The following is a 26987-nucleotide window of genomic DNA, read 5'->3' as shown; positions in this document are numbered from 1 at the left end:
TCTCCAATGGAGAGGAAAGTTAGCACCAGATAAATAGGATAACCATTATTTTTTACAGAGAGTTTAATAGGTGTAGGCCCACTTGTAGCTCACGATTGTTGGGAGCTTGATAATGGAGAGTGGGCTCAATTTTGGGTATGGTTTTGACTTGTTTAACCTCTCCAGCTATGGGTCAATTTCACTGAGTGGATCAGTTAGCCACATCAAAGCAGTTGATTTCCCACCATGGCTGTACACCACTATTGCACTTGTGTGAGCATCATGCCAGGTTGTTTGCTGCTAAGTAAGTTAGCCCATGAGTTGCTTAGGCAGATATTGGTCATTTTCCTGCAGTCTGTCATGTAGCATTTTCTGACATTAGATGTGCTGTCTGGGGATTGACTCTTCCAGCTTCCAGCCATGTCACTTCATCACTTCATGTTACATGTCAACTGTAAATGGTGTCTTCAGCAGTAGCACTAACCTTTGGTGGGTCACCAAGTGCTCTCACAGAAATCTGTCTTCTTTTGGGAGACCTTGTAGGTCTCTCTGATCAAAAGCTCATTGTGGATGATATCCACCTGCTGGTACTAGGAGTTACAGGTCAGCACCCAAGAAGAGAAGGAAGAAAAAGATAAGTGATATAAAAGATATAAAGAGATAACCGAGATGACAGAGAGAGAGAGAAAGAAAGAAACGGACCTAAGAAGAGATAAAGGTCAGTTTTTATCATACCCTCTCCAGGGCCTTGTGAATCAGGTGTTCCCTCTAAGGGCCTGGTGAAGGTTCAACCATTTGGTCTGTCTTTTAGGATATAGAGTTTTATGGTACCATTGCCATTTGGGTCTAGCTTTGTGTCCCCACACCCTCCCTCCCTACCCTCCCTAATGTCCAGTCCTTGAGAAGTTTGCTAGGAATGTTGGCAATTTGGGTAGATTCAAGTTAGGAATTGTAGATGAGTGAGACTATGTGGCAATTATCTTTCTTTGGGGGGATTTTTTTTTATTATTACCTTTTCAATCTCCGTGGATGTGATACATTTGTTTAGGAGATTATTTTGCTCTGAGTTTAGTTTTGGTTGGTGGTATGTGTCTAGGAATTCATCCATTTCTTCCACATCATTTAATTATATGGGGTAGAGGTTTTGGAAATATGCCCTGATAATTCTTCCAATGTCATTGATGCTTATTGTGATCTCTTATTTTTTATTTCTGATTTTGTTAATTTTAGACTCTACTTTTTGTGCTTCATAAATTTGGCTAGGAGATTATTAGTCTTGTTTATTTTTTCAAAGAACCAACTGTTTGTTTTATTAATTTTTTAATTGTTTTCTTTGTTTCCAAGTCATTAATTTCTGCTTTAATATTGATTATTTCTTTCTGACTAGAGCTCTTTGGGTTGGATTCTTCTTGTTTTTCCAGTGCCTTTACATGGTAAGTCAGGTTATTGATTTGGGAATCTCTCTGTCTTTATAATGAAGGCATTTAGGGCTATGAATTTTCTTGTTATGACTGACTTCATTGCTTCCCATAAGTTTTGGTAGGTTGTGTTTTCATTATCATTCAATTCTAGAAATTTTAGTTTCTTTTTGATTTCTTCCATTCATTTTTTTTTTTTTAAGTGTGTTGTTTAGTCTCCAGGAGTTGGTGGAGTTATTGATATGCTTCTTGTTGTTAATTTCTTTCTTTAAAGCATTGTGAACTGACATGATGCAGGAAGTTACTTCTATTTTCCTGACTTTATGAAGTCATGCTTTATGACCTAACCCATTGCCAATTTTAGAGATGGTTCCATGGGCTCCTGAGAACAATGTTCATTCTGTTTAGTTGTGGTAAAAAGTTCTGTAGCTATCCATTAGGTCTAGTTGATCTATGATGTTGTTGAGCTCTATTATTTCTCTCTTGATTTTCTGCTTGAATGATCTGCCTTTTGATGATAGTGGAATATTGAAGTCTCCAACTATGATGGTATTGATGTTTATTTCTGTTTTATTGTAGACTATATTTTGTTTAAGAAACGGTGGTTCTACCATCCTAATCTTCTTCAATCCAGCTAAGCCTACTATCAAAGGCTGAATGTTCTAGGAGATGATTCTGTTCAATTTTATTGATACAATTTTTGGTTCTTTGATAGTTTGCTTCAAGTTCAGCAATTTTTGGTTTTTAAACCAGGGGCTCATTAGTTGTTATGTTTTCATTTTTGGAATGAATTTCTGTTGGTTTCTCTATGATTTCATTGGAGATTTCTATTGTAGGACTAGGCATCCTTGGTGGAAATCTCTCAGTTTTCTGATGTTTGTTGGCTTTTTTGTATTGTATACCCATTTTAGGGAGACTCTTTATTTTGTCGAGGAGGAAGCAAGTTTTTTTTTTTTTTTTTCCATTGGCCCATTCGCCCTCTGAGTAAAGTGAACAGGGATGTTGGGGACCTGCTCCCCATGCACCCTGTAAAAAAGGCAAGGCACAATGGGGCCTACCAGGACCAGGGAACTGGGAGGAGCAAGGGAACAGGGATCTGGCATGCTTCCTGCTGAGCCATCCAGCACACAGACCAGTGCAGGCAACCCAGACTGGGGAGGTTGGAAGAGCTCAGATACAGGGGTCTAGCCTACTCACTCCAGACTGCTATGCCTACCCATACAGTGTCTGAGCAAGGAACTCAGACTCGGGTAGTGGGAATATCTGGAACTGGGTCTGGACTACTCAGTCCCTACCACCAAACCTGCCCACACAATGTTTGTGCAAGGAATTCAGACCAGGGAGAGCACAATTTATTATTCTTTATTCCTTATGTTTAGATCTGGTTAACCCTCCTGATTGTCCCCATCTGTCTGCTCCCCTAGGTTGCTTTCACCATCCCAGTGTTAGTATCTTCCTTTGATGTTAATATCACTGAAGGAGGGTGTGGTTTCCAGACAGAAGGACCTAGAAAGTAGCAAGTTTTTATTTTGAAATAATTATATGCTAAAAAGTATTTAAAATATTGATGATGGGCTGGAGAGATGGCTTAGCAGTTAAGTGCTTGCCTGTGAAGCCTAAGGACCCTGGTTCAAGGCTCAGTTCCCCAGGTCCCACATTAGCAAGATGCACAAGGGGGCGCACGCGTCTGGAGTTCGTTTGCAGAGGCTGGAAGCCCTGGCATGCCCATTCTCTCTCTCTCCCTCTATCTGTCTTTCTCTCTGTGTCTGTCGCTCTCAAATAAATAAATAAATAAATAATTAAAAATATATTTAAAAAAATATTGATGATTTCTTAGTACTTCACTCAATTTTCTCAAACTTTCCAGTGTCTACATTTTAGGAACTTATAGTACTATAATAAATGCACATGAATATCTCTTGAGAATCCCACATCTATGTCTCTGGTATATATTGTTTTATTCCTAGATATGCTTCTCCGCTAATGCTTCTGTTTAAATCTATGGAGTACAACTGTTTCTTTACATATTTTTAATATTTATTTATTTATCTATCTATTTATTAGAGAGAAAGGAAGAGAGAGAGCATAGGCATGTCTGGGCCTCCAGCCATTGCAAACACACTCCAGATGCATGTGCCCCCTTGTGCATTTGGCTTACGTGGGTCCTGGTGAATTGAACTGGGATCCTCTGGCTTTTCAAGCAAACGCCTTAACTGCTAAGCCATCTCTCCAGCCCAACAAATCTTAACTTTGCTAAAAATATCAAGCATATGATATGTTTTATTTTATTAGTTTTAGCATTTATGTACCTAAGCTTGTATCCCAGAGAATGAGCCCATCATAATGAAGATCCTCACAGAGTCCTCTTTCACACTTACTCCCCACTCCTTCTGCACACCACTGTTTATAACCCAAGGACGTCACTACTTACTATGTTTGTAACTTTATTGTTTGACTGTCCCAATAGTAGCATTATGTATTATGTGACCTTCTGTGTTTGACTTCCCATTCCACGCAATAGTTTTGAGAGCCATCAAAGTTATTATTTATATAAAAGGGTTTGCTTTCTTTAGATTTATAACTCCTGTTCCATGGTAAGCTTGTATGCAGTTTCTTTACCTATTCAGTTATTGGCAGGCACTTTTGTTAGTACTAGTTTGGTTTATAAATATAGAGAAATGATTTCTCATACAAGGCTAGTAGAAATGAAAATTGAACAGGCATTTTAAAAGCAGTTTACTTGTTTCTGAAACCTATGTGTGCACAAAATCTTATATTGGTTCATTTCTAGCATTTTAAAAACATTTATTTATTTAAGAGAAAGAGGTTGAGGGAGAGAGAGTTAATGGGTAAACAAGGACTTTCAGCCACTGCAAACAAATGTCATACACATGTAACACATTGTGTATCTGGCTCTATGTGGATTCTAGGGGATTGAACCTGGGTCCTCAGGCTTCCCAGGCAAGTGCCTTAACAACTAAGCTCTTTCTCCAGCCCTCGAGCAACTTTTACTTATGATATCCAGCATCATTTTTCATTTTTGCTTGCTCTTAACCTTTCAGGCAACACTATTTGACGTCTATCATTTGAATCTCTCCATGTGACAAGTGTTCTTTCTACAACTTGGCTTAATGCAAGTTTTGTGCTTTCCCACCCTGCATTCAAAAGCACTCCTTGTACCTAACCAATGCATTACCATGCCTCTCTTCTGTAAAATAACTCTGATCCTCAGCCTCACATTCAAGAAATAATCTCTGTTTCAGGGGTACACTTTTCCCAGTGCTCTTGCTATCCTACATATATTGTCCCCTTGTTTTTTAACCTTTTAAGCTGGCATGGATATTTTACTAGTCTTTGATTTTTCCTATGCCTGGTATAATCGTTCCTAGGAGCAATATTCTTGCTGAAACAATAAATCATTAAATGAATCACCAATTAATTGTGTTTGACACTTTTACCTTAAATCTTTCAACCATATTTTAAGTAGACCTAATATAAATTCAACAAATTTAGCTTAAAATTCTATTTAGTTTTATTAATTATTTAAGGTTATATGATTTTCTGTAGAAAAACAAGTTCTATTTTGATGTAGACAAAAACTGTGCTTTACAAAGCAGCTTGAACACAATAATAGAAACCAAATTATACACAGACCTAAACACACACACACACACACACACATGCACACACACACACATGCTTGAAAGATTACAGATTATTTCAGTTCAATTTGATTGTACATGTTAAAACAGAGAGAATTCTCTTATAATATTCTCTTACATTAAATAAGACCTCTGTGATTGGTTGCCAGTATTCTATTTCCTTTGGTTTTATTTTTTCTACTTTCTTTTATTTTCTTTCTTTTTTTTTTTGGCATAGGCATAGTTGTACATGTGATGTGTGTCAAGTGGTGTGTGTGTATGTGTGGTGTATGTATGTGCATGCTTGGATGTGGCATCTCAGGGGCTTGCCTGAAGTGGCTGGTGAACAATAGAAATTACCCTCTTGGCACTAAGATTCTAACTGATCCTAGAGCTGTTTGCCATACACAAAACCAGTGATTCTCTAGTATCCCATTCCTATATCAGTGAGATTACACACAGCTAACCATACGTGTTCTGCCTATTCAAAAGTGGGAGTTTGCAGGCTCCCTGTGGCCCTCATGGTTGAGTCATCTCCCAACCCAAATATTTGTTTACAAGGTTAAACACCCTCTCACTTGTGTGCATATATATTGAATTTTTCTGCTTCCTTAGAGTTTCAGTTTGATGATTTAGTGATTAGCATAAGTGACCTATGCTCACTTTGTTTATTGTACTTACTTTAAACACACAGCACTGTCTCTTAAAATGTCATTTCACAGTATAAATTATTATGTTAATTTTGTGAAGAAAAACTGAAAGATAAAAGGAAATGTAAACTAGAAGTTCAGAGTTCAACCTGAAGTTAATGGAATGCAATTTTCCTAATAAGAATTATCCTCTACAACAAGCTTTTCCTAATCAATAAGATTGCACTGCAGTTTGTTTTGTTATGAGTTTCTGTTTAAATCAATACAATTGCCTTGTCACCCAATTTTAAATTTATTCACAATAGTTTTCAATTATGTCATATTTTTTTTTTCCAAAATGAAAGGACAAATAGTAGTGAGTGGTTGAAAATATGTAGTTGACTTGTCTGTATGCCGACCCAAATTTGCCCCTTACTAAACTTCCAGTCGCTCGTCATAGGACATGATATGTAAAATAGATGTAGACCTTAACCTCTTGTAGTGGTTTGCCTGTAAACTGTCACCCATAGCTTCATTAACCCTTATACATAATCCCTACCTGGGAGAGCCTTGATAAACATGTATGCCTGGTGGTGGGCCTTGGGATTTTATAGTCCATCCCAGCTTGTCATTGCCAGCTACCTCACTTTCTCCCCTTACCCCTTACTGGTTACTAATGAAGACTTGTGATGCTCAGCTGTCTGCTCTGCTGTGCTTTCCACACTATGATGAAGCTTCTAGCAACTTTCATCCAAAATAATATCTTTCCTCCCATGAACTAATTCTTGTCCTAGTAATGAGATATATATAATATATAATATAATATATAATGATATATCTGTCCAATATATCTTAAAAGATTCTATACAAATATTTGTTTTAAATTCTCCTTCTGAAACCTCTGAGGCTCTTTCACTTTAAGTTATTTCTAACAAGAGCTTTAAACCTTATGCCATCTGCACAGTTCCCTTCTGTACTACACATATAGAAAGTGTACCTTTTTAAATCATTTACATATTCATTTTCACTGAGGGGAATAGGAATATCAACTTGCACAACTCCTACTCTCTTACTTTTTATCCCTCACAACCACTTATCTCAAGAGAGAGGTAAATCAGACAGCTGTTCCACATGATTTACTCAAGTATTCTGTTTTGTCTTAGATTTGATATCCTTATTTCTTAAAATTTTCTAATTAGTTATTTTTGTAGAATTGCCTAGATATTTTTTATTGTAGTAGTCTTGAAGGCCACATGTCTGTACTGTAACATCACCAACTCCCATACACGTATTTAAATATATATTTTGGCTAATTTAGAACTTTTGCCTTCAGCATTACTGCTCCCCATAGATTACTGTCCAATTTCACAGATAGTTAAGCCACATATTCAATTCTATGCACCTTTGGCTAAATAGAAATCAGTTGCACCTAATAATTAGAAACTAAAGGACCTCAACCTTATTGTTGATTCTTTTTATTAATATCTCCCTCAGAGCATAGAATCCCTCAGTTGTTTCTGGAGTTTACTTGCTATCAGAAACAAGAGGAAATAGAAATATAGCCTAGTTAGTGCTATAAGTCTCTAAGCTTCTTAATGTTCCAGATATTTTATTTTATTTTATTTTTTGCTCTTTATTCCATATCATACTAAGTGACTTTTATCTACCGACTTATGGTATTTCCTTTGTTGTTTTTAGTATAACATAATCAACTTGATGGCCAAAAGTGTTTAAAGCAACACAAATTAGATTCTTAGTTCCTGGTTGGTACTTAAGGGTGATGCAAAATTCTAAAAACAAAATAAACAAAAACTCACTATGTTTAGCAATAATTGCTGCATACAGATGGTGAATACCAGTAGGATTCTCTCACATGTATGGCATACTGTCATTGAATGATTGTCTAAAATAGAGAGGAAGATTTCTGCTATGGGATACAGTTGTATTCCCTCTGAGCATGAATATAATATGTTTTGAAATAGAACAAAAATTTTCCTAGAATAATTTAATACTTCTCAATGACTTATCTTTCTTGATTTTATACCTAATATTTTCAGTTTTATCCAAGCTATCCCTTAGTGTTTGTCAATCCCTACTAAGAATAAATCATTATATAATCAAAAGAGGTGACAAAATCATCAAAGGGGCATACACACTCCCCTGCCCCACAGATGTAAACATGCTTATTATTTCAGTAAAGGGGCAGAAAAAAGTTATTTAACTGAGCATTACGTTAGACCAAAATAGTTATTTTATAGCTACTTAGTGTGTGTGTATGTGTGTGTGTGTGTGAGGGGGGGAGAGAAAATATGGGTGCACTAGGGACTCTGCAACAGCAAACAATCTTCAGATGCAAATTCCATTTTGTGCATCTAATGCTATGTGGGTACTGAGGAATAAAACACAGGATTGTCAGGCTTTGCAAGAAAGTTCTTTCAACTATTAAGCCATCTCTTCAGACCTCTAGTTTATATTTTTAGAGGCTATTAAAGTTGAATAGCTGGTGAGCAGATGAAACACAGATAGAATGAAAGCAGGAGAAGAAACACTCTTATCCCTGGAAATACATGTAGTATACCTTGAAGTATATAAAGGTATCCCTGTGTAGTCAGAGGGTGTCAAAGTAGCAAAATTGGTCCCTGAGAGAAGCATTAAGGCTGGAAGGAATGAGAAAGACAAAAGAGAATCCATAGATATTCCAGCAGCCCTTTCCTTTTAAAAAATTTACATAGTGTCTTAAATAATAAATTTAATTTACACCATTACTCTCATTAAGTCATAGAGTTGTGCTTCTCTTTCTTACTGTCAGCAATAATGGGCTTGCTTCATGAGCGGCTATTGCATTGACTATAGTAGGGTTAATGTGGTACTTGAACAAATTTGCTACAACAACTCTATCTTTCTATCTTTCTTTGCAAAGGTGAATATATCCAGCTTTTCACATCATGGTAAGATTATAAAATTCTGAGTTGAGTATCAGTGTAACACTTAGATAACAAAAAGAGCACTGTAACCTTAGGTATTGGGGTATTTTGTGTGCTATAGGAATTTCATCCTCTGTGAGCTCTCTGGTGGCTCGTTGTAAAGCTGGCTTTTTGGAGTTTATGATTCAAACTTAGAAATAATCCTTTTCTCAGAAAAAAAAGAAAGTATTAGGAATGAGGGTCCATTTTTGTTCAGAAATTCTTACTCTTGTTTACATCAGCAATAAGAGTACTATCTCTCAATAAAATAAATTAGTTCACAATGAGACATAGTCTATACTATATTTTCTGTATGATTTTCTTAAATTGTCCTTGTGTGTTTTGTCAGTTTCTGCCCAAACTATATTTTCAGTAATAAATTCATATGTACCAAACAGTATTGCTGAGATGAATAACATGTATGAGAAATACTTTCGTTACCTTGACACCTTCACTTTGCTTTAATACTGTCTAAGGAAGGCCTTGCTTTCCAAACTTGTCACAGTATTTCACACCCTATAGTCGTTGGAATCTGGAATGTCTTCCTACAAACTCATATGCTTGATCACTTTGTTCTTTATTATTGGTGGTGTTTTGGAGGTTTTGAAACCTTTACACATAGAGGCCTTCAGAAGAAGTAAGTCAATACTGGAAGGAATTTGTAGGTTATCATTGAGCCTGTTTCTGGTCTGGGCTCTGGTACAGTATGCTATCATCTATCATTTCTGCTGTCAAAAGCTTTGTCATGCTTTCCTACCATGATAGACTACATGCTCTGAAACTTTGAGCCAAAATTAACCTTTCTGCTCCTAAGTAGTTTCTGACAGGGAGAACAATGAAGAAAGCAATGCACATACACACACCAAGATGAGGTGTCTAAGTTTATACAGGCATATAAATATATAATTTTATATGATATACTCAAAGATGTACCTCACTTAGCCTTCACTTTTTCTCTTGACAGTCACATGAATAGCATTTGTGCTCAAGATCTCAGTTGAAGAAACACAGATGTGTAATTACCAAATAGGAGAAAGGCTGGAAGTTTTTATAGGTTATTTACTGGAAAAATAGGGTTTCCATTTTAAATTTAAACAACATATGGCTAATGTCTGAGCATTATAATATATATGTACCATATATTCATAGTATATATTACATGCAAAATAAAATGAAAACTCAGATATATTTTCTGGATTAGACTTTGCTCAGATTTACCTTCAACAGCTCCTTCACAATACCATCACAGTCAGAAAATTTTCTTAAGAGCTAAATCCAAATATCTATTTGTTAGTTACATTTGTGCTAATGTCAACTAGGTTAAGTGAAACGTCCACTTAGGAAGTACAAGCTTTCATTCCCACCAGATGTAGATGAGGGTTTCTGTTTCCCCATGCTCCTGCCAACATTTGTTGTCATTTGATTTTTGCCATTCTGCCTGGAGTTAGATGGCTGGAAAGGCTCTACCTATTCACAAATTTGGGCAAGTTTGAGCACTGTCTACAATAAATACAGTAATTTGGTTATAGAGATGAATGGGAATAGCAGAACCAAAGATATTATAAAAATAATAAGAAAGAATACAGAAATGAGTAAGTTTGTCAAAGCATATAACTTTGTATCATAATTAAAGGAGAATATGATTTGAATTTGAAGGATTTAGATAGAGTTTAGAAATCTTGAAAATGCTTCGCAAGAAGCTTCTTTTAACTTCCTGGTTACATATAACCATAGAGCTTGCACCTATTTGCAGGTGTTATAGCTAATTGTAGATACGTGGTGATGATGGAAAGTATTAGTGGCAGGGACAGGAGCGATCCACAGCTATTTTGAGACCAGTGGTCCTATTATGAAAGTTTGGTTGACCTCTTTTTCTGCTGTGAATGCTGATACAACTTTATATAACCATTGTATTTATAGCTAGCAGGGATGTTAAAAAATAGAGTGTTATTTGTTACAATAAAAAGAACAGAAATGCAGACTGTGTATGTAGGACAAGTGCAGTGGGAAGTGACATTACCTGCTGTGGTCATGGCATGGGAAGGATGTGTTACAATGGAGAAGAAACTGTACACTATTCAGTTTCTCCAGCCTTTTGTCATGAGATGTTGCTGCGTAAAAATAGAAGCAAGTAGTCAGGAGAAGTTCTCCTGCCTTCTGTTATCAATGTTGAAGACAATATGTGATAAGTAATAAAATCTTGGGGATAAAACATAGGGAATGACATGAGTTGTTTTTTTTTTTTTCAGTAGGACAGACATGGATTTAAATATCAAAACAACAAGTTTTCAACTTGGTAAACAGTTTTATTTTTAAAAGAAGAAATGCCTTTTCAAGGTGAAGGTTTAGCTGTTTCCACTCAGTATCTCTCTTATGAATAGTTAACTCTTGTAGTTGAGTCCTATTATTCTAAAAATAGGTGCAGTCTGGCTCTATGTGAAATTATCTTTTTTATGTTAATTTTTTTCCTGACACTTTGAAACTGTTTCAACTGTGCGAAATATTTCTCAATTTTGTTAATAAAGAGTTCAACCAAATGAATATGCAAGCTAAATGACAGTATGACAGTGCCCAGTACTCCCCAACATATGTTACATGATTTTGTTCATAAAATTTCACTAGTATGAAAATTACTGGTGTATGACTAAGAGAAATGTGCTCAATAGGAACAGAACATTAAGTATAAACACAAAACAAATCCATAGAAAATCAAGCCTCATGATCCAATACTATTACCATAACATTGAGAATGGATTTATGTAACAACACAGAATTGAGTTTGTAATTTATTATGTTTTCAATTTTTATGTCTGTGTGGTCTCTACATTCATGTACACATTCATCTGTACATAACACATAGACATGGATGTTCTATGCTCAATACCTTCTTCAGTCATGCTTAGCATTATTTACATTTAAAAATAGTATTGGTCTATGACTAAGCAAGAGAGGTATGGAGAGAAAGAATGTATTCAATGTGCATGCACCACTTTGTGCATCTGGCTTTACGTGGGTACCGGGGAATTGTATACATAGGTCATCAGGCTTTGCAACAAGTACCTTTAATTCCTTAGCCATCTCTCCAGAGACCTCACACTTTTAAAACATCTCTCATTAACCCAAGAACTCATAGGTATTGAAAGACAATGTAGTCATCAAAGCAGGGGCAAACTCCTGGTTCCATGTCCATTCCTGGGATGACTGGTACTGCAGTCACAACTACCTTTAGCATGGCTAGGAAGTTCAACTCAAGTCCTCATGTTTGCATGGCAAGTATTTTGCCTACTGGGCAACCATTCCAGACCCTAGAATTCATTTTATAAAATGTAAAATGCCAAGAGAATAGCTGAGGCCTGGGAAGTTTGCTCAATGGTTAAAGGCATTTGCTTACAGAGTCTGCTGGCCAGGGTTCTGTTCTCCAGTACCCACATAAAGCCACACACAGAAACTGACATATGCATATGATATTTATAGATATCAAAGATACTCTTATATTAGAATTTAATACAAATTATATTGACTAGGTTGGGCTGATACCTGCCCTAGCATCAGCTCTTTAATTATTGGATGACTGTTCTTTATACCAAAGACTACTTGACATTTCACAAGCATCATAAGTAGAAAGGTTGACAAGTGATAACTATTACAGTCAATCAAATATGAAGTTCTCAGCTAAAGAAGCAAGCTCATAAGGAGACTACTGACCATAGTAATGCTCACAAAAAATATTTGATTACATTTGTTCTGTTTAAAATTAAGAACATACTTTATAAGGATACATCATCTGCTGATACCATTTTTTTTTTGCTTCCTTCCTGCCATTATTCTGCTGAGGGACCTAAATTAACAATGTTTTTTTTTTTTAATTAATTATTTATATGTTAGCATAAAGAGTTAGGAGAAAAGTGACAGTCAAAGAGAATTGGCATGCCAGGGCCTCCAGCCACTGCAAATGAACTCTAGCTGCATGCATCACTGTGTGCATTTGGATTTACATGGATGCTCAGGAATCAAACCCAGGTTGTTAAGCTTTGCAGGCACTTAACCACTAAGACATCTCTCCAAACCCTGCATTTGATTTTAATTACACAAATTCTAATTGAGCTGTGGGAAAACATTATGTGGATATTGGCCTATATTATTAGGGCTATGTCATTAACTGCCCATGGCCTTAACTGGCATCTTATTTCACAACAAAATCTCTAAAGCACAGCAGGTAGATGTACTGCTGATTTGACAAAAGGCAATCAATAGCACTATATTTATCTAATGTGTAGGAAATGTATTGACCTAAATAATTCAGGGAAAGACAGCTTGTTGAGTAATCAAAAACCAAATTGCTAAGCAAAATAAACAACTAAAAGCTAATAATAACTAGGAGGCTAATTATATCTTTATGATGATGCTATTTTGTAAGATAATTGAATTAGCTGCTAATAATAAATGAGCATGTGACAATTAAAATCTGCCATATTCATTCTTCATTTGAAAAGAATATTAAAATATTTTAGGATAAAGTATTCAAAACCCAAAAAGGTCTATTTTTTGAATACATATTAATAAACATACTTGTTGAAAATACATTACTAGAAACCTTCCAACCCAGCTTCCACTAATCACTGCCATGCTTTTATTTTTAATCTACTAGGAACATTATTTAATGCCCATTTTTGAAAAAAGATAGATGTTTCAAGATAATCCCATTACTCCACACTAAGAAAATTAAATGAATACTATTGACCAAATACATTTACATTCATAGTATTTAATATAATGTAATGACTTCCATAACTTAGGGGACTGGAAAAAATAATTAGAAAACTAGACTGGAGTCATGTTTGCTATTTTATATAATCTATTGTCATAATTATAGAGCCTCAATTAATTTTTGAAAAATATTATATAATATATTCACAGCAATATTACTTAAATGTGCTGGTAACTTATTGGAACAAAATTTTATTTTAGGGAAAGCTAAGGTTGGAGAAATTTTTTAAATATGGCAATTAAATATTTTTTTCTTTTCTTTCTTTTTTTTCTAATTTTTATTAACATTTTCCATGATTAAAAAAATCCCCATTTTCCCCTTTGAAATTCCATTCTCCATCATATCCCCACCCCATCTTAATCAGTCTCTCTTTTATTTTGAGGTCACGATCTTTTCCCCTCTTATGATAGTCTTGTTTAGGTAGTGTCAAGCACTATGAGGTCATGGATATCCAGTCAATTTTATGTCTGGAGGGAGCACATTGTAAGGAGCGCTACCCTTCCTTTGGCTCTTACATTCTTTCTGCCACCTCTTCCGCATTAGACCCTGAGCCTTGGAAGGTGTGATCGAGATGTTATTCAGTATTCCAGGCACTTCTTTCCAGCACTATGATACCTTCTGAGTCGTCCCAAGGTCACTGTCATCTGAAAAGAGAAGTTTCTCTACCCAAAGTGAGAGTAGTGTTAATATAAGGGTATAAATATTAGAAGAAGTGCTTACTGGGCAGTTTAATAAGCATAGTATATACATTTATCCAGACATCAGCAGATATTACACCCCTAGGGCTCATGACTAACCCTGTTTTAAATTTTCTGTATCAGGGATGTATTCCCTCCCATAGAGAAGGCCTCCAGTCCAATTGGAGGGCAGTTGGTTTCCATCAGGACAGACATGCCACTATTGCACCCATTGGCTCATTTGGCCTGGCTGGCCAATTACAAGGCTTGCAGTGTCCATTGTTGAGTATCTTCACTGGTGGTATCTCTTTCTCCCATTGAACTACATGTAGAATGGCTTCTTCCAGCTTTCTGTCAGCTGCTCTACATGGAGGAGGTTATCAGCTCAGTTCTAGCAGGATTTCTCAGTGGCCTTGCAGCCCAAGTATGTGGAGTCTTCAGCAACAGGGTCTTACCATCTATTCCTGGTGGGAACCAAGGGCCTTGGCAATGGCCTATAATGTTTTGGGGACATCAGGGACCTCCCTGGCCAACAACTCACTGGAGGTATACCATCCCTGGCACTGAAAATTTTCTAACAATGATCTATGGCTCCTGACTGTTCCATTGACCAAAACTGGAGGATTCCATATGATTTATTTGTATCCTCTTAGATTTTGATTAGCCATTCCTCCACCTTTACTTTACTCAATATCTTCCCCTGAGCTCACTTTGGGCCTTTTCATCCACATTATTATATTCTTCTACTTACATATATACAATGCCAATCTATTAAGTACCCTCCTCCCTTCCTTTCTCTTCCCTTTATATCTCCAGCAATTACATATTTTATGGAGCAGGAAAGGCACTATGAAATTCTGAATCTACTTAAGCAAGATAAAGAACTTTTTCAATGCATTCATATACCTTCTTTTCTTATATTGTTTCATATTTTACATTTTATTTTATTTTTCTTATTTTTACATTTCAAATAAAGAAATTACACTGTGCAACAAACATATTAAGTCACTTGTTCTAAATTCTGCTGGTACAAATTATTGGCAGCTATCTGCCAAAAGTTTTCTTATTAAATATACACAGATAAAGAGATGTGAAGAATAACCTATTTCACTTGTAGAAAATATGAAAACCGCATCCAACATATCAAATTCAAAAGATGGAAGGGTACAATGAAGATAAGTAAAAATGTCGTGAAATAAAAAAAAAATAGGAAAAATAGAGAATGTAATTCAAAGCCTTATCTTGGAAAAAATCAGCAAAATAATAAACCACCAATTAAACTAATGTAAACATGCAAAATGCAGAATTAATTGATATGGGAATAAACAAGGATATCTGTTGCATAAATGAATTATTACATTTTAGACAAATTGAAAAAAAAACACTTCAGACGTTTACTTAGTTATTTATATTTTATTTATCAATGCTCCATTAAGATGTAATAAAACTTTCTTATAGAGAAAAAGATCAATGGCCAAAAAAGATTACTAAAAGAATATTTAAAAAAGAAATCTCAAACCCTACAGGCCTTTTTAAAAATTTTTGTTGGGGTGGTAAAAATATTAGTGGTCTAATTTTAAATATTAAAATTGAAATGTAAAGAAAGCACATTTCTTGTTCCTGTGTATGTAAGGTGTATAGAAATTTCTATCATACTATGTACTATATAATTATTTTCATATTGTATAAACATGTATGTGCAAAATATATATGCAATGAATACATTTAGTTAACCCTTTATTTTTACTGTATATAAAAATTAAATAGAGAGGTTGGAGTGCTAACTATAAAATTAAAAAGCTTTAAAATGTTGGAAGAAATGTAATGATCTTGATTTGGCCAATTATTTTTGTTTTTGTAGGTAAGGATTTAAGTTGATTTATATATTGAGGGGTAGCATTTCATTATGATGCTAAAAAGACAATGAAGAAAATATATGACAAATTCAACTTTATAAAAATCAAATGAGGGGTTGGAGACATGTTTAGTGATTAAGGCACTTGCTAGCAAAACTTTAGGTTCCATTCTCTAGTAACTGCATAAAGCCAAATGCATAAGATTGCCCTTGTGTCTGGAATTCTTTTGTAGTGGCTAGAGGCCCTTGCATGGACATTTGCTTTCTCTCTCTCTCTCTCTCTTTTTCCCTCTCAAGTAAATAAATAAAAGTTAAAATTAAAAAAAGATCAAAATCAAATAATTTTCTTTTTCAAAAGAATTATTAAGAATATAAACTGGAAATCATGGATTATAATATTAGAAAAAAATGTATGAGAACGGATTATTATTCACAACCTGATAAAGTATCCATTAACTATAAAGTGGGCTAGTAAATTAGCTTGTACTAATAATGATATGCAAATGAGCATATATCATGCATAATATCATTACTGATTCAAGAAAGGCAATAAATATAAAGTATAGTTACATATATTTATATACATATTAAATGCCCAGAACTAAAAGACTGCCAATGCCTGCTATGGATGTTAACTTTGAGCAACTAGAATCCCATAGAATGGGAGTCATTAAAATGAAATGATACAAAGACAGAAAACGCTTTGGAAGTTTCCAACAAAGTCAACCTGTATATTTTTTTATAGGACCAACAATCTTACTGCCAAATATTCACTAAAGATACAAATAAAATCAAGAAAAACATACATGAATATTATTTTTTTTCTTAATAGTTGTAAGTGGGAAAAAAAGAAAAGACTCATTACCTCATGAAACCTCTGGCATCTTCAAGCAGTGTGGCATCTACAGTAGATGAAACTAGCAAGCTCTCAAAAGCACCGTGTACTCAGAGGCGCATGGACTGAGTGACTCACAAAAGCATGACACTAAACCAAAGGAAACATACTGCAGAGATCACAATTTTCTGTTTGCATGTGCATGAAACCCTCGAAATTGTGAAATTGTATTACAGGAAGGAAATCAATGTTAAGGACACTGAGATAAGGTAACTGTTCAAATAGATGGGGCTCTACCTATTGGAATGTGGAGGATGTTTTATGTCATAATTATGATCATATTTCTATAGCTGTGTTCATTAAGTTTTTTTCAGATTTTATAGTTGTGATTTGATGGACTTTACTGTATGCATATTATATCCAATAAAATATTATTTTGTACAAAATTATGATACTTAAGGTTACAAATTTCTATATGGTAAAAGTAATACTGAAATTCAAATTTCCTAGATTAAGATTCATGGTTCTGTAAATTTATGAAACTCATTGGGATATTCATTGTACATGAATTTTTCATCCTAAAGAAAAATTCATTCAATGAATATTACTAATATGACTAATGAAGTGTTATGTAATATATAGAATTTATATTCTGTGCATATGCTCTCATGTATTTAAACATGCATTCTAATCCATGTAGTAACATGAATTACTGAGAGGAGCAGCCCACTAAAACTAATAATGCACACAGATACGAGCACAAATTATCTCTTCACATTTGCACAAAATGTTAACAATTACAAAATTTTGGTTTTAGAAAGAAAACCACTGTTCAGGGCATTGGGGAAATGGAAAATGTGTATGTGTAAAATATTGTATTATGTATGTACAATATTGTGATTTATATCATCTATTATTTATTATATACTGTATGTACAGACTAATGACAGACTAATGATGACTACAATGTCATAAATCAGAGATTATTTGTATAGGATTCTATATTTTATATTTTATTTTATTTTGAGAGAGAGAGAGGTAGAAAGACATAGGTAGAGAATGGGAACACCAGGGCTTTCAGCCACTGCAAATGAACTCCAGATGCGTGCGCCATCTTGGGCATCTGGCTTATGTGGGTTCTGGGGAATCAAACCTGGGTCCATTGCCTTGTAGGCAAGTGCCTTAACTTAGACACTTTAATTTTTTTTTTTTTTTTTTCCGAGATAGGGTCTCACTCTGGCTCAGGCTGACCTGAAATTCACTATGTAGTCTCAGGGTGGCCTTGAACTCTCGGCGATCCTCCTACTTCTGCCTCCTGAGTGCTGGGATTAAAGGCGTGAGCCACCACGCCAGGCTCAAGGCACTTTAATTTTTTAAACCATAATAAAATTGAAATGTTTGCCTCTGAAGCCCCAGTATATCTGAAAATGACAACCTTTATGCTTTGGATCATTGCAGAAGTAAGTCAATGAAATCATACGGGTATAGGATGGGTTATTTCTGCGTTTCTGCTGGTATCTTTGTATAAAAGATATCATGGTGATACTGGTGAGAAATAGCCAGACATAGGGAGAATGTCACATGGTAATAAATACAGAACTCTAGGTGATGCAAGCAGGGAAGGCAAAGATTTCCAGTAATGACCAGGCCACAGAAAGAAAAAGAGAGCAACCTAAAAGACTTTCCTCACATCCCTCAGAAAAAGTCAATGCTGCTGAGAATTTGCCCTCATATTCTAGCTTCCAGGCGGGCATTTTCTGCAGCACTTGTTTAAACTGTGGGCCTAGAAAACTAATGGTGGCCCACACGTGAGAAGTTGGTAAAGTATTCCTTGCAAAGGTTTAGTACTAGGGCAGATATAGAACATTCATTAAGCTTTATGCTCTTCCAGAGTTATTTATTTTACAGGTAGAAGTAAACATGTTTTAGTCTATAACTCAAATGTTTTGCTCTCATAAAATCATTGTTTCTCTTAAATCATGAATGCTTTTGAAAGATTTTTTTTTCTACCTTTCTAGAAGGAAATTTACACTTCTACCTCACTGTTAATATTAATGTGTCTGTAGAAAAATAATGACCTCTGATGTCATTTACCATCAATTCCCATCAGATCCAATTTCACAAGTTCCAATTTACTTAACAAAAACTCTGGTGACTCTGCAAGCAAATGGTTCATATAATTTCATGAATATTTGAATTACTAGCAGAACTCATGCTGCTTTTATCCATTTCTCTAATTCACATTTTTGGCATACAGCTCTAAGATACAAGATTAACACTATGATGGTAGTTTATTATAATTGTTATTGCTTATCCCTAACTATACATTTAGATGCTTAATTACTTCAATTTGTTTAGCTAAACAATTTCATCAATGTAAATCTGACTTTTTTGTTTCTTTATACATAGATTAAGTTCATTTGTAGGTATGCCTCTACTTGTACAGATTTTGATTCTCTCCATATATTTCTGTGTGAATCAGGAGATGAACAGGTTGGGATGCATGTCTTATGTTTGGAGTAACCAATGGCAGTTGTCTAATAAACCTGGTGGTCTCAATGGTCAGTGAATCACAGAACATCAAAGTTTTGCTCCCTAGAAAATCACACGTGTGGCTAAGCCACACCAGGAAAGCAGGTCAAAGCTTCAGTTTGGGGCTGGCACATTAAATAATACAGACATTGTCATCTCTGACAGGTCTCTCATGTCCTTTTGTTACCAAGGATATGATTTTCAGAGGTGACATTGTTAACCTATTAGAAATTCTGTTCTTAATTCATGAGAGAGAGAGAGAGGTAGGTAAAGAGAGAAAGAGAAAGAGAAAGAGAAAGGTCGCACCAGGGCCTTCAACTAATGCAAGCAAACTCCAGATGCATGAGCCACCTTGTGCATCTGGCTTACATGGGTCCTGAGGAATTAAACCTGGGTCCTTTGCCTTAGCAGACAAAAGATTTAACCACCAAGCCATTTCTCTAGCCCTAAAGAGATTCTCTCTCTCTTTTTAATTATTTTTTTGTTTTTCTTTCTTTATTTTTATTTATTTATTTATTTGAGAGCGACAGACAGAGAGAAAGAGGCAGAGACAGAGAGAGAGAATGGGTGCGCCAGGGCCTCCAGCCACTGCAACACGAACTCCAGACGTGTGTACCTCCTTGTGCAGCTGGCTACGTGGGTCCTGGGGAATTGAGCCTCAAACCGGGGTCCTTAGGCTTCACAGGCAAGCATTTAACTGCTAAGCCCCCTCTCGAGCCCGGGATTTTCTTTTTAATAGGAGTAACATACAAAGTAAAATATTATATAAATATGGGAAAGGTGCTTATACGCTTGTTTGCTTATGCCTAGAATGATACTACTACCTGTCTGCTCATATTAATTATAAAAGGGATTTACAGATTGTACCTTACCGCTGTATTCAGTTGTTTACTATTTTTTTTTTTTTTTTTGCTATTATTGGGTGTGGGGATGATAAATCAATTTTATCACCTGGACTTACCACATTTGAAGTAAACTAAAATCAGGGGTCCTCTGAGGAATAAGTCTCTTATTTTCTAATGGTGCACAACCCCACTGAATCACGCAATTTAAATTAGAACAGATAATAGATTTACAAAAGTACTATACATCCTGTCCTATAAGTCCTTTGGGGTAAATCATGATGGTACTCGTTAAACTTTCACTGAAAAGAACGTAATGGAGAGATTGTTGCATGGTCATGGAGGGAGGTGGATATTAGAGGTGTTCAATTAAGTACTCAGTGTGTATTTTCAGACCGACCTTCACCTGTACTTACCATTTCTCTTTGCTATATGCCAGTAATGTCTTTCTTTGATTTGCATAGGCAACACATTTGCCACTCTTGGTATGAATATGCTTTCTGCTACTATTGAAAAACACCCACACCTGTGCTTTTCATAAAAGAATGAGGTCTAATTAATTCAGTGTTTGGAGTTTGAAGGTTCATGACTGTACAGCCACATTTGCCTGTCCCCTATTAAGGGCTAAGGGAACATGGTAACACCATGGTGGAAAAAACTGCAGAAAAGTTCCCAAATGTGATGGTAAAACAGAGAGATTTAGGGGCTAGATGCAGTCACTTATTTTCATTTTCCTTCTTTTAATTTTATCTATTGGTTCACAAGGAGAGAGAGAGTATGTGTGCACATGGGCAGGCCAGCCTCTAACCACCACAAATAAACTCCAGATGCATGTGCCACTGTGTGCATCTGACCTACGTGAGTACTGAGTAATTGAACTCAGGTCATCAGGCTTTGCAGATAAGTGCCTTAACCACTGAGCAATTATGTAACTGTAAAATATGAAGGCTACATTAAGCCTTTTTCAAGGGGAGTCTCTACCATGATCAAATCACTTTCCACTATACCCCCACCTCTTAAAGATGTCACCACCTCTCAACATCCTTTCACTGCTGCCAAGCTTTCAACATAGGAAACTATGGGGAACATCCTTACCATATCTAGACCATTCTGACTTAATTGACATTGTGTCATTGGTTTCAAGTTTAATTGTTAAGTAGCTCTTCACTTTAGGCTACTCTCCTCCCCAGGCTCTGATGCTCAAAACTCAGTGCCAGTGTTCCCCTTTTTTACTCTGCCAGTTTCCCTTTAGTATTGAGTACAAAACTGATACAGTGAAATATGTAGTTGAAGAAATAGAAACTTCGGTATTATACAGATTGACTGCTTTTACACATTGAACTTGCTTGTGCCATTGTTCACAGGTGAAGTAACAGAATAACACCATCATCTTCAGAAATATACACCAGAGATGTCCCATCATCAGTCAGGACCCCATCCACAAGGGACACACATATACTAACAGCTACTAAGATTGTTTTATTTTGGAAGCTTAAAAAAATAGAATCCTGGGCTGGAGAGATGGCTTAGCCGTTAAGCACTTGCCTGGGAAGCCTGAGGACCTGGGTTCGAGGCTCAGTTCCCCAGGACCCACGTTAGCCAGATGCACAAGGGGGCGCACACATCTGGAGTTCATTTGCTGTGGCTGAAGGCCCTGGCGCGCCCATTCTCTCTCTTCTCTCCCTGTCTGCCTCTTTCTTTCTCTGCCACTATCAAATAAATAAATAAAAATATTAAAAAAATAGAATCCCATAAGATATGTCTTAAAAGGTTTCAAAAATTTATTTAAAATATATTTAACATAGTTTTAAAATAGAATCAAACAAGATAACATGTTGTGCAGCTTTAGCCATTATGCTTGCAAGAATTATCTGTCTTTTGGGGGTAGATACATGCTATTAATTTTATTAATATGTTACATAATACATTTTAGTTCTTTCTGTTATTAATGAGAGTTTGAGTGATTTATAGCTAGAGACACTAAAACACACACACAGCTAATATGCTCTGATTAGAATATATTTTTCTAGGTCATACAATTCTAAGATTTGAAGAAGAAAATATAAATTATTCATAGTGCATAGTGCTCTCTTCTACTTTCAAGCATTCACTGTTTGACCTCGTGTGAGTGTATATTGAAACTGTTAAGATGAGGAGTATGGGTGACTTCCTCATGAGGCAACTTTCACTAAGCTTAAGTTTTCAAGCACACTATTGAGCCTTCTCCCTGCATTTTAGACCAAACAAAATATTACCTTGGGCGAAAAGATTCTGTGCTCTGAAAATATCCCCCAAAATGCTTGTGCTGACAGCTTAGCCTTCAAAGTTATGAAAAAGATGGCAATCTTGGGGGGTGATGACACGTGACAATGGGACCTTAAGATTACTATATTGACTTTGTAACAGAAATCACAGAGAGCTATCAGTTTTCCCACCATGGGATTGTCCATAGGGTACAGGATCACTGAAGGCATTGATCTTGAGTTGTCTAGTTTATAGAACTATAAGAGATAAATTATGTGATTTACCTTTTTTAGAGGGGTTATTGTAGTAAACCAAACAGACTATAACAGAATATTTTTAAATTAATGCAGGTGTTCTCAACTGGATACACTTATAATAAAGAAACCATTGAAACAGAATAAACTAAAAATATTCTGATCACACAACACCCAGATTATTCCAATGCTCTCAGTATAAGTACAATGAAAACTTATATATTTATATACATATAAACTAATACATATAAGAATGTGTGCTTATATCTAATTTAATAGATTTACTTCAAGACAATATTAAGTGCATAGTAATAAAGATCATCTGCTTAAAATCTTAATTAAATCACAGGGATGATGAAGTCTCCAACCATAGTAATGAAATGAGTTTTATATTTCTCTTTATGCTTCTCTTACTTTTTAACCTGTACTTTGATGGTCTAATATATGTGTGTGTGTGTTTTCAAAGATTTTTTTTTATTCTTAGTGACATAAATTCCTTATTATTATAGCATCTCTTTTTTATTGACAAGTTCCATGATTGTAAGCAATATCCCATGATGATTCTCTCCCTCCTCCCACACTTTCCCCTTTGAAACTCCACTCTCCATCATATTCCATTGGCCCTCTCAATCAGTTTCTCTTTTATTTTGATGTCATGATCTTTTCCTCCTATTATGATGGTATTGTGTAGGTACTGTCAGGCACTGTGAGGACATTATAAAATTTCTTATTCTGAAGGGTGTCTTTTCTGAAAGCAGTGCAACTATTTCATCTTTCCATTGAGTAGTAATATGGTATGTGATTTCCCCTCACTTTTTATTCATCATATTTGTGACAATATAAAATGTACATGTTTCTAGTGAATGCACGAATTGGGTCTTTAAAATCCAGCTCTGACAATGGATCTTTTTGTTTGTTGCTTTGTTCTATGTTGATGAGTTCCAAGCAATTAAACTTAAGTGGTCATGAATGTCAAGCAGGTACATCCTCTGAGTTACTCCTTGAGATGACAAACTGTCTTTTAATTGGCATACATAAATTGTCTTTAATGGATTTATATAGTTTAACTCATATTTCTTTTTGTTGAATTATATTTATATTTTTTTCCTTAACTTCTTTTTTTGACTTATATAAGATACAATTTTGTTTTCTGTCCCTGCCCACTTATATTCCAGTATTTTTCATTTATTGTCCTCAAGTGTGCTGTACATTTTCTAGTATTCTAAGTATGCCTTTAAGCACTATAATGCATCTTTCTGGGTAGAGTATACCTATTTTTAAAAATCTGTAATTATTCCTTTTCATGTTTTTTGACAAGGTCTAATATATTGTCTAGTTTTTTTGAATATATGACTTGTTTCTGGTAGTCGGGGCTGATGTCCATGCACCTCTCGTGTCAAAATTTACATGACTGTGCTTAGCAGTTAGGTTTTATTCTGTATTTGTTGTATGCGTAGCTCTGAGGAGCTTCAATTTCCTGTAGTGCCCTTGTTTTCATCTCCCCACTTGATGTTTGTCTTCAGACTACTTCTCTCTGAGAGTTTTGAGTACTTTGTAATTCTTTTTGACATACTTATATTTCCTTAGCAATATAATGCTGCAGTAAGTATGAGAGCAACTGCTAACATTAACTTTCAAAATGCTAATGAGAGCGAGTTTTCTCTCTTTGATTAACAAATTGAACAAGCCTCAGTTTTATTTAAGCTCCAATAAATTAATATATGCACAACTATTCTTATATTGCATTAGTATTTTGAAGAAAGGAAATAGCTTAATATAAAATAAAAATAAAAACAAGAAAGTGATTGAATATTTACAGTTTTGAAAACCCAGTAGCATTGTCTTTTTGAAGTTCCCAGAAAGTGCTACATTTACTCAGATAAATCTGAGTGGACTGATAAAGTTCCTATATTGATGGAATGTTGCAAGATCAGAACCAAATTACCATGAGCTACCTTTAGGCCTTTAATAGGCATTTATTGCTCATCTCTGTGTCTAACCTACCATCCTTGTGAATACCAGTTTATTAGGTGTGATCCTTGTTGGGATGTAAGAACAGACCCCTAGCTTCCACCAACCCAGAGGCTAAGAATGTCATCAGATAGCATCTGAAGCCTATGGTGAAGATGCTGCTGCTTTGCTATAACCTGCCTAAGTGATGGTCACCGAATGTATTTGAAAAGTGCCTTGACTTATCACTTTCTTTCGTTCTGTAACTGGAAAACCTTCATGAAATTATTAACACATTAGGACATGGAATTTAGGGTAGCCTAAATCTGTGTTGTTGGGCCATGTTCACTCATATCTGACTCCAGAATAAACTATCTCTTATCCCCTTTGAGGTGAGAGATAGTTCTTTTATATCAACATCTTAATGTATTACTCAAAACTAATAGCTTAAAATTTTATTGTCAATGTTACTATTGGCAATCAAGAGGCCAGAGACATCATAACTGGAATTAAACATATAAAGGAAGTTATATGGGCCACCATAGTCACTTTTACTTTTCTACATTTCACCATGTACTATGCACCAGCCAGCTACCATCTTAAAATAAAACCTTCAGCTTTCAACAGATAATGATTTTCAATACCTTGTCCTAATCTCCAGAACAGTGAGGTATGATATAGTATGAATATTTTCACATTTGAGCAACTTTGCTACAGTATAAGCAATGAATTAAGACATCTACATTCAAATTATTACTTTTTACATTTTCTATCTTTATTATTTTATTTGTAGTTCAAAGAAGCTGTGATTAAATAATCTACTAACATCAAGAACTGCTGGGCCACTTTCATCAAGCCAAAATACTTTATACCTTAGTATCTCCTCTACAGTAGGTGTTTTGGGACATTTATGCTACTCCAATATATAAAGATTTAAATTAAATTTTTTTAATTTTTTTTTTATTTTAAGATTCTTATTTATTTATTTGAGAGTGACAGAGAGAGAGAGAGAAAGAGGCAGATAGAGAGTGAGAGAGAGAGAATGGGCGCCCCAGGGCTTCCAGCCACTGCAAACGAACTCCAGATGTGTGCGCCCCCTTGTGCATCTGGCTAACGTGGGTCCTGGGGAATCCAGCCTCAAACCAAGGTCCTTAGGCTTCAAAGGCAAGTGCTTAACCTCTACGCCATCTCTCCAGCCCAAAATATTTTTAAGTAGAACATTTATACATCTAGATTTTCTTTTTGATATTTAGATAGTGAGGAACTGAGAGAGTGCATGTGTAAATATTTGTAAAAAAATATGTGTTGGAATATATACTACTTCTGGACTTTCATTTTCAATTTATCAGGGCTCCACATTATTTAATATGGGAAGTAAATGTAATTCCTAGTGGGCCTAAAATACTAACTGTAAAACCAGCATGCCAAGAGAGAGGATAATAACATTTCCAAATACATTGAGATAGTGCCTTTCTAAGTAAAGTGCTACAAAGTTAAAATTCTAAGGGTCTATTCACCAATAGTGTTTTCAACTTACTATTATGTTGTTAATTTTACTAAGAAAGAAATGTATTTTCTACAGAATAATTAACAAGTTGTAAACACTTGTCTCATCATACAGGTAATGGTGTCATTAGAAATAATTAAATCAAACACACTTTTTTATTTATAGGAGTTGATGCCATTGAACTTGTTTAGTCTCTGTGTGTGACTTTCATGCATGGAGCATAATTTTTCCCTGTTTCCCATGTTTTAATTACAAGAGTAAAACCTTGTTTAAAGTCCTTTCAAGTCTACCATAACATCTGGTAAAGTACTCTACTTACAAAATACCAATGGACAGAAATAAAATTTCAAACCATGCACTATCTTTTCAGTAAAACTTATGGCACTAACTTAAAATATAAGTGGTCAGGATTTCATTAAGCCTTGGAGGCAAAAAAAAAAAAAAAAAGTAGCAGGAGTTTTTAAAGTTGTTTTACTCATTACCATATGCATAGTATTCAGAAATGTGATGTGTAGATGAAACAGCCCGAGACAGTAGCCTTCCTTGGTGGCGTCCCCACCATCCTGACTTCTCCAAAATTCTGGATCTTAACAGCCATCCATAATTCAGCTTCACACAATGGCCTCATGCATTCTCCCTAAAGAAACCTTAACCCTGCTTCATACTGACCAACTTTGGTGGTCATCTCTCAAACGGGATTGTAATGCAATGACACTCTTTTTCCTGCATTTGTCTGATTTCTAAAATCATTACCAGGTAGGTGATGCTGCCAAAATTGGCCTATCCAGGGGGGTTTAAGCCTGACTTTGAAGAGCAGAGATCTCCTTCAGCATTCATCCTCCAGGCCCCTTCCTTTCAAAGGAATCAGCATTCCTGTTGTCCCATTGCAGATT

This window comes from Jaculus jaculus, chromosome 9 (genome assembly GCF_020740685.1).
Source record: "Jaculus jaculus isolate mJacJac1 chromosome 9, mJacJac1.mat.Y.cur, whole genome shotgun sequence".
Classification (NCBI taxonomy): domain Eukaryota; kingdom Metazoa; phylum Chordata; class Mammalia; order Rodentia; family Dipodidae; genus Jaculus; species Jaculus jaculus.
This window is presented reverse-complemented; position numbering follows the sequence as displayed.